Below are 10873 nucleotides of genomic sequence, written 5' to 3'. Positions count from 1 at the left end.
GCACATGTGTGACTTACTCCCACCTCTGGTAGGCATACACACAGGTTCGAAGCCCCCTACAGTGTAGCTAGGTATACATCCGCGCTAAAATATCAAGGTGAAAGTCATCATAGCTTGCGTAGTATAGTCCCAGCTCCCAACCCAACTTTGAGAATAGATTAACAGCGATATTTTTTTTATCGCCCGATAAGAGTCTCACGTTAACGCAGCACGTTAACGCCGATAACGGCCCACCACTAGTAATTTTATTGTGTGACTGTACAGCACATTGGTCAACATCACGTTGTTTTAATTGTGCTTTATAAATAAAGTAAATGAAATAAATGAAATGAAATAATGAAACCTTATTGTAAAGTATGCCAAAAACAATCTTTTCCTAATGAAATATCCTACACGATGTTGTCCATTTGTCTTTGTTAATTATTGATCTCATATGATATAAATCAATAGGCTTATGATCAAGATACAAATGTGGTTTAACAAAAGAACGGGGAAGGGAAAAAAGGCAGGATCTGTTATCGGCCTGTGTTCATAACATGAAACTATGCAGTTTGTTCACGACTCATTACAGTATTTTTCCACGTCACCGTCCAACAGGGGGACGTTTGCCATTATATATTTAAAACAATAATATCTCAGTAAAAACCTAAAGTAATATTGACAAATTATATATCATTTGAAATCTTACAATGTCTGTTTTCATATTTGGTGTTTTTTAAAATAAATGACAGAGTAATTTATCAATTTGCAACAAGAACATGCTAAATGCTTTTAATGATCATTTTGAAAAGGCAGGACATATCTTTGAGGATACATTGGGTGAAACCTCTCTTGTTCAACATAGCAATAGGTGAAATTCCCCATGGTGAACCCAACTTGCAGGAAGCTTGGAAAAATGTATTCCTGGCTGAACATAGATCGCAGTCACTACAAGGGGAAGTGGTTTCTGATACTGTTTCTTCTTTGACCTCTGAGCTTGCACCATTCTTTGAGGCAGATGTTTTCCATGTTTTGCAGAGCATTGACTCCAAGAAGGCAGCGGGGCCAGATGGACTTGATCCTGTTTTGTTCAAATTGGCAGCAGAAATTATAGTGAAGCCACTCACTTACATCTTTAACCTATCCATTTGCATAGATACAGTGCCTATTTCGTGGAAGCAGGCTTACGTCACGCCATTACTGAAAGCTGGGGATCCATTTGACACAAATAATTATAGACCTATCTCAAATCTTTCGGTTTTGGCAAAGGTTCTGGAGACTTTAGTGTCTGATCAATTAAAAACTTAAAAACTGGTTTCACAAAATATCCTTAACGACATATGTGGGATTCCAAAATTTATTAAAAGGTTTATTTTAGGTTTACATTGAATTTAGATTATTAGCAGAGTTTTCTAGTAAAAGACTCCGGTCAGTCTTGTTTTACTGAAACTCTTAATGACTCTCAGATTTTGTGTTTTAACAAGAGAGTCCTGCCAGTCCTGTACTCGGGTCTCAGCAGTTGAATAGATATGCAATTAATGTGAATTAGGGTGGGCAGCACTCTCAGTCTAGAACAGGTTCCGAGACCTGTCTCATTTTGGTTCCTGCCCCTAAATGTATATAAACTGTAAGTGAAATACATTTAGTCAGACTTGGTGACTGCAGCTACCGACAGCTCGTGTTCTCAATAAAGAATCCTGCTGAAGAAAAAACCTTTCAATTCTAAGTTCACAACACATGCAATCTGGTTTTAGATCTGGCCACAGTACAGTTTCTGCCTCTTTAAAAGTTATTGATGATATAATAGCGGCGATTGATAAAAAGTTATTCTGTATGGCTGTGTTCATTGACCTTACAAAGGCATTTGATACAGTGGATCACTTCATGTTAATCAAAACCCATATTGATGTTGGGCATAGAGCTGTAAATTGGTTTCACAGCTATCTCTCTGAACGGATGCAAATTGTAAGGCATGGGAATGTAACATCTGACCCTGTTGTCCTAAAAAAGGGTGTCCCACAAGGATCAGTTTTAGGTCCTTTGCTTTTTAGCATCTATATAAATAATGTTTGCAGTGAGTTTAAATACTCACAGTATCATTTGTATGCCGATGGTACAATTATGAATTATTGTGCCCCTACACCTGTGCAAATTTGCAGTTAGATTTTGCCTCATTACAGTCTGCCCTGTTGATTTGAAGCTACTTTTAAATGCAAAAAAGACAAAGGCGATGATATTTGCACCTATAAATACTAAAGTCCCAGTTCTTGCTATTAACACATTGCAAGATGAGGCCATTGAACTTGTTGATACTTATAAATACTTGGGTAACTGGTTGGACAAATGTTTTACCTTTAAAAAACATATTGAAGCTCTTGCTAAAAAACTTAAATTCACTCTGGCATTTTTATATAGATTGAAATCTTGCTTTTTTAGGACTACAAGGGAAAAACGGGTTGCAGGATTATTCCTGTCTCAGATAGATTATGGTGATATCGTTTATCAATTTGCTTGTCCATCTACTCTGTCAATGCTTGACCCTCTTTATCATGCGGCTCTCAGGTTCATCACAAATGCTGGCTATCAGACACATCACTGCATCTTATATAGTAGGGTAAATTGGCTGTCACTCAAAGTGCGGAGGATTCATTGGCACAGTTGTAATTATAAAGCTATTTTAGGTCTTCTGCCTTCTTATATCTATTTAAAATTTGTTCATATGCAAAGTCATTTGAGATCTAGTGACAGACTACTTTGTAAGGTACCAAGAACGAGGACAGAAGCAGGAAAGAGGAGTCTGTCTTACTATGGCCCTTCGTCCTGGAACGAACTCCAGTCTAGGCTTAAGATTGGTGCGCTGATTTCCTTAGCTGCTTTTAAAAAAAGATAATCTGACATGCTGACGGAGATGTGCACTTGTTTTAATTAATGATAGGTAGATCTCCACTTTTAGTTCTTATTTCATTTGTTTATATATTTTAAACTCATCGCAATTTTTTTTTCTATGTAAATATTTTGTAAACTTTGTGTAAATCTGTATTATATATTAATTTACGTAATGTATTGTTTTTCAGCTCATGGTTGAAAATTGTGCTATACATGACTCCCTTGTAAAAGAGAGTGTGTCTCAGTGGGACTTTTCCTGTTTAAATAAAGGTTATATATATATTTCATATTCATTAGGCGTGTTTAGGCCTTTATTTTGAAATAGCAATAAACATGAAAAATCATGAAAGATTGGAAGAAATCTCAGTTTGTTTTCATGCCAAGAGTTCAACAGATAACACCAATTCAATTTAATGAGATAAAAAAAAGGTCTGAAAATGTTTTAAATATAAAGAAAAACATTATGGATTCTCGATTTGTGATGCGGCTGCGAGCTATAACGCACATAGGGGCCTATGTGCTCTTTTTATGCGTTTTCCTTTGTAAAATGATTGTCAAGAAATTATAAATAGTATTCTTTTGATTAAATTTTTAATGGTCTGAGGCTATTGTCTATAGAGCAGACTGATAGAGGACTCAGTCGTAGGGCTGATACACAGACATTTATTGAGAGAACAGCTCTAAAATAAAATAAAAGCTAATCTAACCAGGAGCAAGTGAATATAAAGGGGATAAATTATGTGAGTGCCAGATAAACTAAATTAAACCAAATGAAGAAACAAGGGGACGGGGCAAGATCTGACATGACGGGTTTTGGCGCTGGACAAATTTTGACGTCAGATCTCCTGACTTGTTTCTTGCCAATGAAAATCTGACACTAGTTTGAAGACACGCCCCATTTATATAAGTTATATTGACATGTGACTATGACTCATTTGATGAACATTGAGATAGAGAAGACAGCCACTCCCATCATCCGCTCTCTCGTTTTGAAGAAACCAGAGACCAAACCATTTACGATTATTACTGCAGAATCTAAGTGTGTCACCTGAATTCACTGTGGTAAATATGTCACTTTCCAGCGTTATACCTGTGCCGAACACCACAGTAAACCAACCGGCTTCGACTTTTTCAAGACTCCAGCAATGGTTTGTGACAGGTAGAGGAATACTCTTTGATACTTGCATGGTCATATGGTCTATATACCAGCTTTATTCAGCTATTTTCAACTTGGTTAACACGTACTCTACTGAGTTTAACTGGAGTACAGCTTCAGCTGTTTATCAAATATTTACAGCTGTAAGACGCTTGGTTAAGATATTTAGAAGATATATTGATCAACCATTCAGAAGATATCATTCTCGACCATTCAGTGGCTCAGAAACACAAGGACACGATTATGTAATAACAGTAGAGCATGATGCTACACTGTAAATTTGCATTATGAAATAAAATGAAATGAATCGTGTCACTCCTAACCCACTCTGCGTGACACTTCTCTGGTGCAGTACAGTTGACACCGATCGTTCTCTATGTCATAAAAAAGAAAGATGAAATGATGATCGGAAATGATCTAAAAGTGTATATATGGGAACCACCCACAAAGTGTTAGTTTAACACTTTCAAAAGTGTTTTCTCTCTTGCGACACTGACACAGTGTTACAATATGAACACTAAGAGAGTAAAATAACACAACACTGTTACAGAGCTAGAGTATAGCAGTGTACCCAGCAGTGAAATGAAAATGATGACCCCTCCCTGGAAAAACAACAAAACCTAATTCGACAGAGATGGACCCCCTCCCTGGAAAAACTTCCCCTGCCTGGAAGATGTGGCTGTAAATTTGCATTATCCAATAAAACATTTTAGAATATTAACATTCTTTGTTGTGTGTTTTTATTTACTCAAATGAATGTGTGACACTTCTCTGGTGCAGTACATTTGACAATGATCGTTCTCTGTGTCGTATCACAGAGGATACACGTTTCTAAACAGGCATCAGAAATGGCAGTCGGTTAAACAACAATGTCTGAAGAAAAACAGAAGAGAGAAAATTATTCCGACAGCTGGGGTTCGACAGAAGAACAGAGAGAGCAAAGTTCCAGACGAAAGTGAATCCCTTCTCGAAGGGCCCTTCAACTGGTCCGTTAGCGAAGGGAACATGCAATGGTCAATTCAAGGAACTAATTTAATAATTTATGGTCATATATGGGGATGCTCACTTCTGATTGGACTTTGTCCTCTTTGATATTCTGGTTCATCTAACACAGGGTTTCTCAAACTTGGTCCTGGAGGGCCACTGTCCTGCCGAGTTTAGCTCCAACCCTGATCAAACACACCTGAGCAAGCTAACCAATGTCTTCAGGATCACTAGAAACTCACAGCTAAGTGTGTTTGATCAGGGTTGGAGCTAAACTGTGCAGGATAGTGGCCCTTCAGGACCGAGTTTGGTGTCAGATTTTGATTGGCCAGAAGACATCCAATGAAAAGTCATCAATGATATCATGTGATCTAATGGCAGACGATGGAAAGTTCCAGTAGGGGAACTCCCGACAACACAGTTATTTTCATTGGAGAGAGAACATTGACAGGAAACATGTTTCACTCTATTCTTTGTTATTTTTCATCAAAGATGCAGAACATGTTTTATACACTGCCTTGTAATTGATTTGAACCTTTTACACACACACAAAAAAAAAGTTAAACAAAAATGTAAGTGTAAACGTCAGTAAACTAAATACAAAATCAAACAAGATGTTGAAAAACCAGAGATAAGTATTACTGTTAGCTGTATCCTTCCACTTATTAATTATTTATTCAGTTAATTGTTCACTGTTCGCCTGGAAAAGTGTTTGACAGCTCAAGCCCTGAGGTGATTTCAACAGTTTTGCTGAAGGAAAAAACATAATACTCTACAATTAGGTCAAATTAACATTAATGCATTAACTTGTATTAAATAACAACAGCAATATATTTGTTACAGTATTTTAATCTCTGTTAATGTTAAATAAAAAATATGGTCACTCAGTTCCATATATTAGCAGATGATTTTTGTAAAACTAACTTAGATTAATAAATGCTTTAGAAGTATTTTTTATTGTTAGTTCATGTTAACTAATATTGTTAACTATGTATATATCACCCCCCTAAATATAACAAGGATTATATACAGGAGTTTTCAGACTTTGCTGGTGAGATTTGTTTAAAATATGATTCATTTTTAATTGTGGGAGAGATTTCAATGTGCATGTTTGCTGTCCTTCCAATGCGCTGGCAAAAGATTTTTTGGATATGATTGACTCTTTTAACATCACACAACATGTTTCTGGATCCACTCGTGTTCATGGACATACCTTGGACTTAATATTAACTTATGGTCTCTCTGTTGGGAATGTTAAAATTCATAATTTAGCTCTCTCTGATCATACGCCTGTTGCTTGTACTGTAACTCTGCCTTGTGTCATTCGTAATACTTCATTACCAATTCATCAGGTCCGGAACTTAAATGCAGCCACTATTGAGCAGTTTAAAAATGCACTCATTGAATCTGATATTAATTTTAATTTGGAGAGCCCTTTGTATTCAGATGTGAATGTGTCACTTGATCATTTTAATTATGTACTGTATGTTCTTCTATCCTGAATTCAATTGCTCCTCTGAGGGTTAAGAGTGTTAAGGCCAAACCAAAACCTTGGCTAAATGAGGTTACTCTGGGCTTGAGGCGTGCTTGTAGAAAGGCAGAGCGTGGGTGGAAGAAGGATAAATTACAAGTGTCCTATGATATACTATGCGAGTCTTTAACTGCCAACCAGAATGCAGTTAAGTCATCTAAGAGAAAATATTTTGCTGATCTAATCTTAAGGTACCACAGTACTCCTAATATTTTATTCAATACTATAAATTCAGTGCTAAATCCCTCTACTACATGTCCTGTTTTGTCCACCATCACATGTGAGGATCTGCTGAATTTTTTTGTGCAGAAAATTGATGATATTAGGACACAAGTTGTACCTGGTTCATATGATTCCACGGTTACTTGTCTCACCTCTGCTGTGTTTGATAGATTTTCACCCATTTCTTTTCACTCATTAATTGAGTTGGTTGGGCAGTTAAAACTTACAAATTGTAGCCGTGATGTTATTCCATCTAGATTAGTTAAGCAGACTTTTGATATTATTGGTCCTAGTATATTGACTTTAATTAATAGAAGCTTTAAAACAGGAGTAGTTCCAATGGATTTTAAGCATGCTTTAGTACAGCCTCTTTTGAAAAAAAAATAATTTGGATCCAAATGTTTTATCTAATTACAGGCCTATTTCAAAATTGCCATTTTTATCCAAACTTCTTGAAAAAGTCACATTAAACCAACTGCAGACTTTTCTAGTTCAATATGAGATTTTTGAAAATGTTCAGTCAACATCATTCAAAAGTGGCCCCATTGTCTAGTGGGGTTCCACAAGGATCCATTCTTGGTCCCATTGTTTTTTTGTTATAATCTACCCTTAGGTTCTATTTTTCACAAGCATGGAGTATCCTTTCATTGTTACGCAGATGACACTCAGGTGAATTTACCGTTGTAGAAACAGGACAAAAAATATTTTTAAGTCACTATTGAGATGTTTACAAGAAGTTAAAACTTGGATGTCTGAAAATTTTCTGCATCTGAATGAAAGTAAAACTGAAATAATCTGGTTCGGGGCCCCTGACACTAAAAATTATTTTGATCTGGGTGAGTTAGCTCCTTTTTGTAAATCTGTAGTGAAGAACCTTGGTGTCCATTTTGATAGTTCTTTGAAGTTTGACAAACAGATTAATTCTGTGGTGAAATCTTGTTTTTTCCATTTAAGATCAATAGCAAAGGTTAAACTGTTCTTGTCCTCCAGTGATTTTGAAAGGATTATTCATGCTTTTATTTCCGTACGACTAGATTATTGTAACTCGCTATAGGTGTCAGCCAAACACTATTGAATCGTCTTCAATTGGTTATAAATGCGTCTGCTAAACTTTTAACAGGGACTCGTAAAAAGCAGCATGTAACACCGATTTTAGCCTCACTTCATTGGTTGCCTGTGGAGTTCAGAATTGATTATAAATTGTTGATTTTTGTATACAAAGCATTGCATAATTTGGCCCCACCATACCTTGTGCATCTCCTTCATATACGCAAACCTTCTAGGTCTCTCAGATCAGCATATCAGATGATCCTAGACATTCCAAGGACTAGATTGAAATTGAGTGGTGATCGGGCATTTGCTGTGGCAGCTCCAAAGCGCTGGAATAATCTTCCTCTACATCTTAGACTGGCTCCCTCTTTAGGTTATTTTAAACGAAATCTGAAAATGCATTTGCTAGAATTAGCGTTTGGTTCAGTAGGTTAATTGGTAAGAGGCTCTTTACAGATGTTTGTTAGTCATTGTTTTGTCTGAAAAACACATTTTATTATGTAATTTTCAGTGGTGGGCATAGATACATTTTTTTAATCTAGATTAATCTCACTGTACTCTTGAAATTAATCTAGATTAAAATGGCTCATTTGAATTCTGCCGAAGGCATTCAGAATATGTGTGCTACCCAAATAATGACTAAAAGGCTGTTTACACATACCAGCTTTATTCAGCTATTTTAACCTTGGTTAACATGTACTCTACTGAGTTTAACTGGAGTACACTAGCTTCAGCTGTTTATCACATATTTACAGCTGTAGGATGCTTGGTTAAGATATTTAGAAGATATATTGATCAACCATTCAGAAGATATCATTCTCGACCATTCAGTGGCTCAGAAACACAAGGACACAATTATGAAATAACAGTATAGCATGATGCTACGCTGTAAATTTGAAATCCGGAAATCAACACCTCATCATTTCATCATCATCATTTCAACACATTAAAAGTGTATATATGGGAACCACCCACAAAGTGTTAGTTTAACACTTTCAAAAGTGTTTTCTCTCTTGCAACACCGACACAGTGTTACAATATGAACACTAAGAGAGTAAAATAACACAACACTGTTACAGAGCTGGGTGCAGCTTGACCTAACACTCAAATCACAAAACACTGAAACACTGAAATCACAATCTTCTCAACCATACAATATTTATCATTTCCAACAGCCAAAGGGGGACCCCCTCCCTGGAAACCTTATCTGACCAAGGGGTCAGAAAAACTTCCCCTAAAGATGTGGCTGTAAATTTGCATTATGAAATAAAATGAAATGAATCGTGTCACTCCTAACCCACTCTGTGTGACACTTCTCTGGTGCAGTACAGTTGACACCGATCGTTCTCTATGTCGTAAAAAAAATGATAAAATGATGATCGGAAATGATGATCGACTGCTTCATTTGTCAATAAAATGATGATCTAAAATGAAATGAAAATGATGACCCCTCCCTGGAAAAACAACAAAACCTTATCAGAGATGGAAAAGTCATCAATGATATCATGTAATCTAATGGCAGAAGATGGAAAGTTCCAGTAGGGGAACTCCGACAACACAGTTATTTTCATTGGAGAGAGAACATTGACAGGAAACATGTTTCACTCTATTCTTTGTTATTTTTCATCAAAGATGCAGAACATGTTTTATACACTGCCTTGTATTTGATTTGAACCTTTTACACACACACAAAAAAAAGCGCTAAACAAAAATGTAAGTGTAAACGTCAGTAAACTAAATACAAAATCAAACAAGATGTTGAAAAACCAGAGATAAGTATTACTGTTTGCTGTATCCTTCCACTTATTAATTATTTTTGATTTTTGAATAATAGAAATAGTAAAACTAACTTAGATTAATAAATGCTTTAGAAGTATTTTTTATTGTTAGTTCATGTTAACTAATATTGTTAACTAATGAAACCCTATTCATATTGTAAAGTATGCCAAAAACAATCTTTTCCTAATGAAATATCCTACACGATGTTGTCCATTTGTCTTTGATAATTATTGTTCTCATATGATATAAATCAATAGGCTTATGATCAAGATACAAATGTGGTTTAACAAAAGAACGAGGAAGGGAAAAAAGGCAGGATCTGTTATCGGCCTGTGTTCATAACATGAAACTATGCAGTTCGTTCACGACTCATTACAGTATTTTTCCACGTCACCGTCCAACAGGGGGACGTTTGCCATTATATATTTAAAACAATAATATCTCAGTAAAAACCTAAAGTAATATTGACAAACTATACATCATTTGAAAGCTTACAATGTCATTTTTTTTTATATTTGGTGTTTTTTTAAATAAATTACAGAGGAGCAGTAATTTATCAATTTGCAACAAGAACATTTCATATTCATTAGGCGTGTTTAGGCCTTTATTTTGAAATAGCAATAAACATGAAAAATCATGAAAGATTGGAAGAAATCTCAGTTCGTTTTCATGCCAAGAGTTCAAAAGATAACACCAATTCAATTTAATGAGATAAAAAAGGTCTGAAAATATTTTAAATATAAAGAAAAACATTATGGATTCTCGATTTGTGATGCGGCTGCGAGCTATAACGCACATATGTGCTCTTTTATGTGTTTATTAGAGGTTGAATTCAAATCAAATACTGCCAAACCACCCATACTACTTCTGAATAGGATGTCTACTTCATAAATAGTATGAAAATGATGGAAATGCATGGTTCAGATCACTCAAAACTCAAAACAAAAAAAACAAAAAAAAGGAGGTGCCCTTATATGATCAGTAATGGAGCTTGGATAGTGAAAAAGTTTGGTACGGCGCCCAAATAAAATCTTACTGAAAGCTCATTTTTTGAGATATCAACCTAAAATTTGGAACACAACTTGTTCAGATTTTTGGCTTTCATTTTCTTGCAGTTTTAGTGTAAAATATATTTTGTAAAATACATATTTTATATAAAATATGATTATATTCTTACATGGAACATTTTCATAAACTCAAACTTTTATAACTTTTTTCACGTCTACTGTACAATAATCTGGCAAATGTCTTCTTTAAACAAGACCAACCATAGGTCTATATTCCAA

This window comes from Rutilus rutilus, assembly GCF_951802725.1.
Source record: "Rutilus rutilus genome assembly, chromosome: 19".
Classification (NCBI taxonomy): Eukaryota; Metazoa; Chordata; class Actinopteri; order Cypriniformes; family Leuciscidae; genus Rutilus; species Rutilus rutilus.
The sequence above is the reverse complement of the archived record's forward strand: the minus strand, read 5'-3'. Positions refer to the sequence as shown.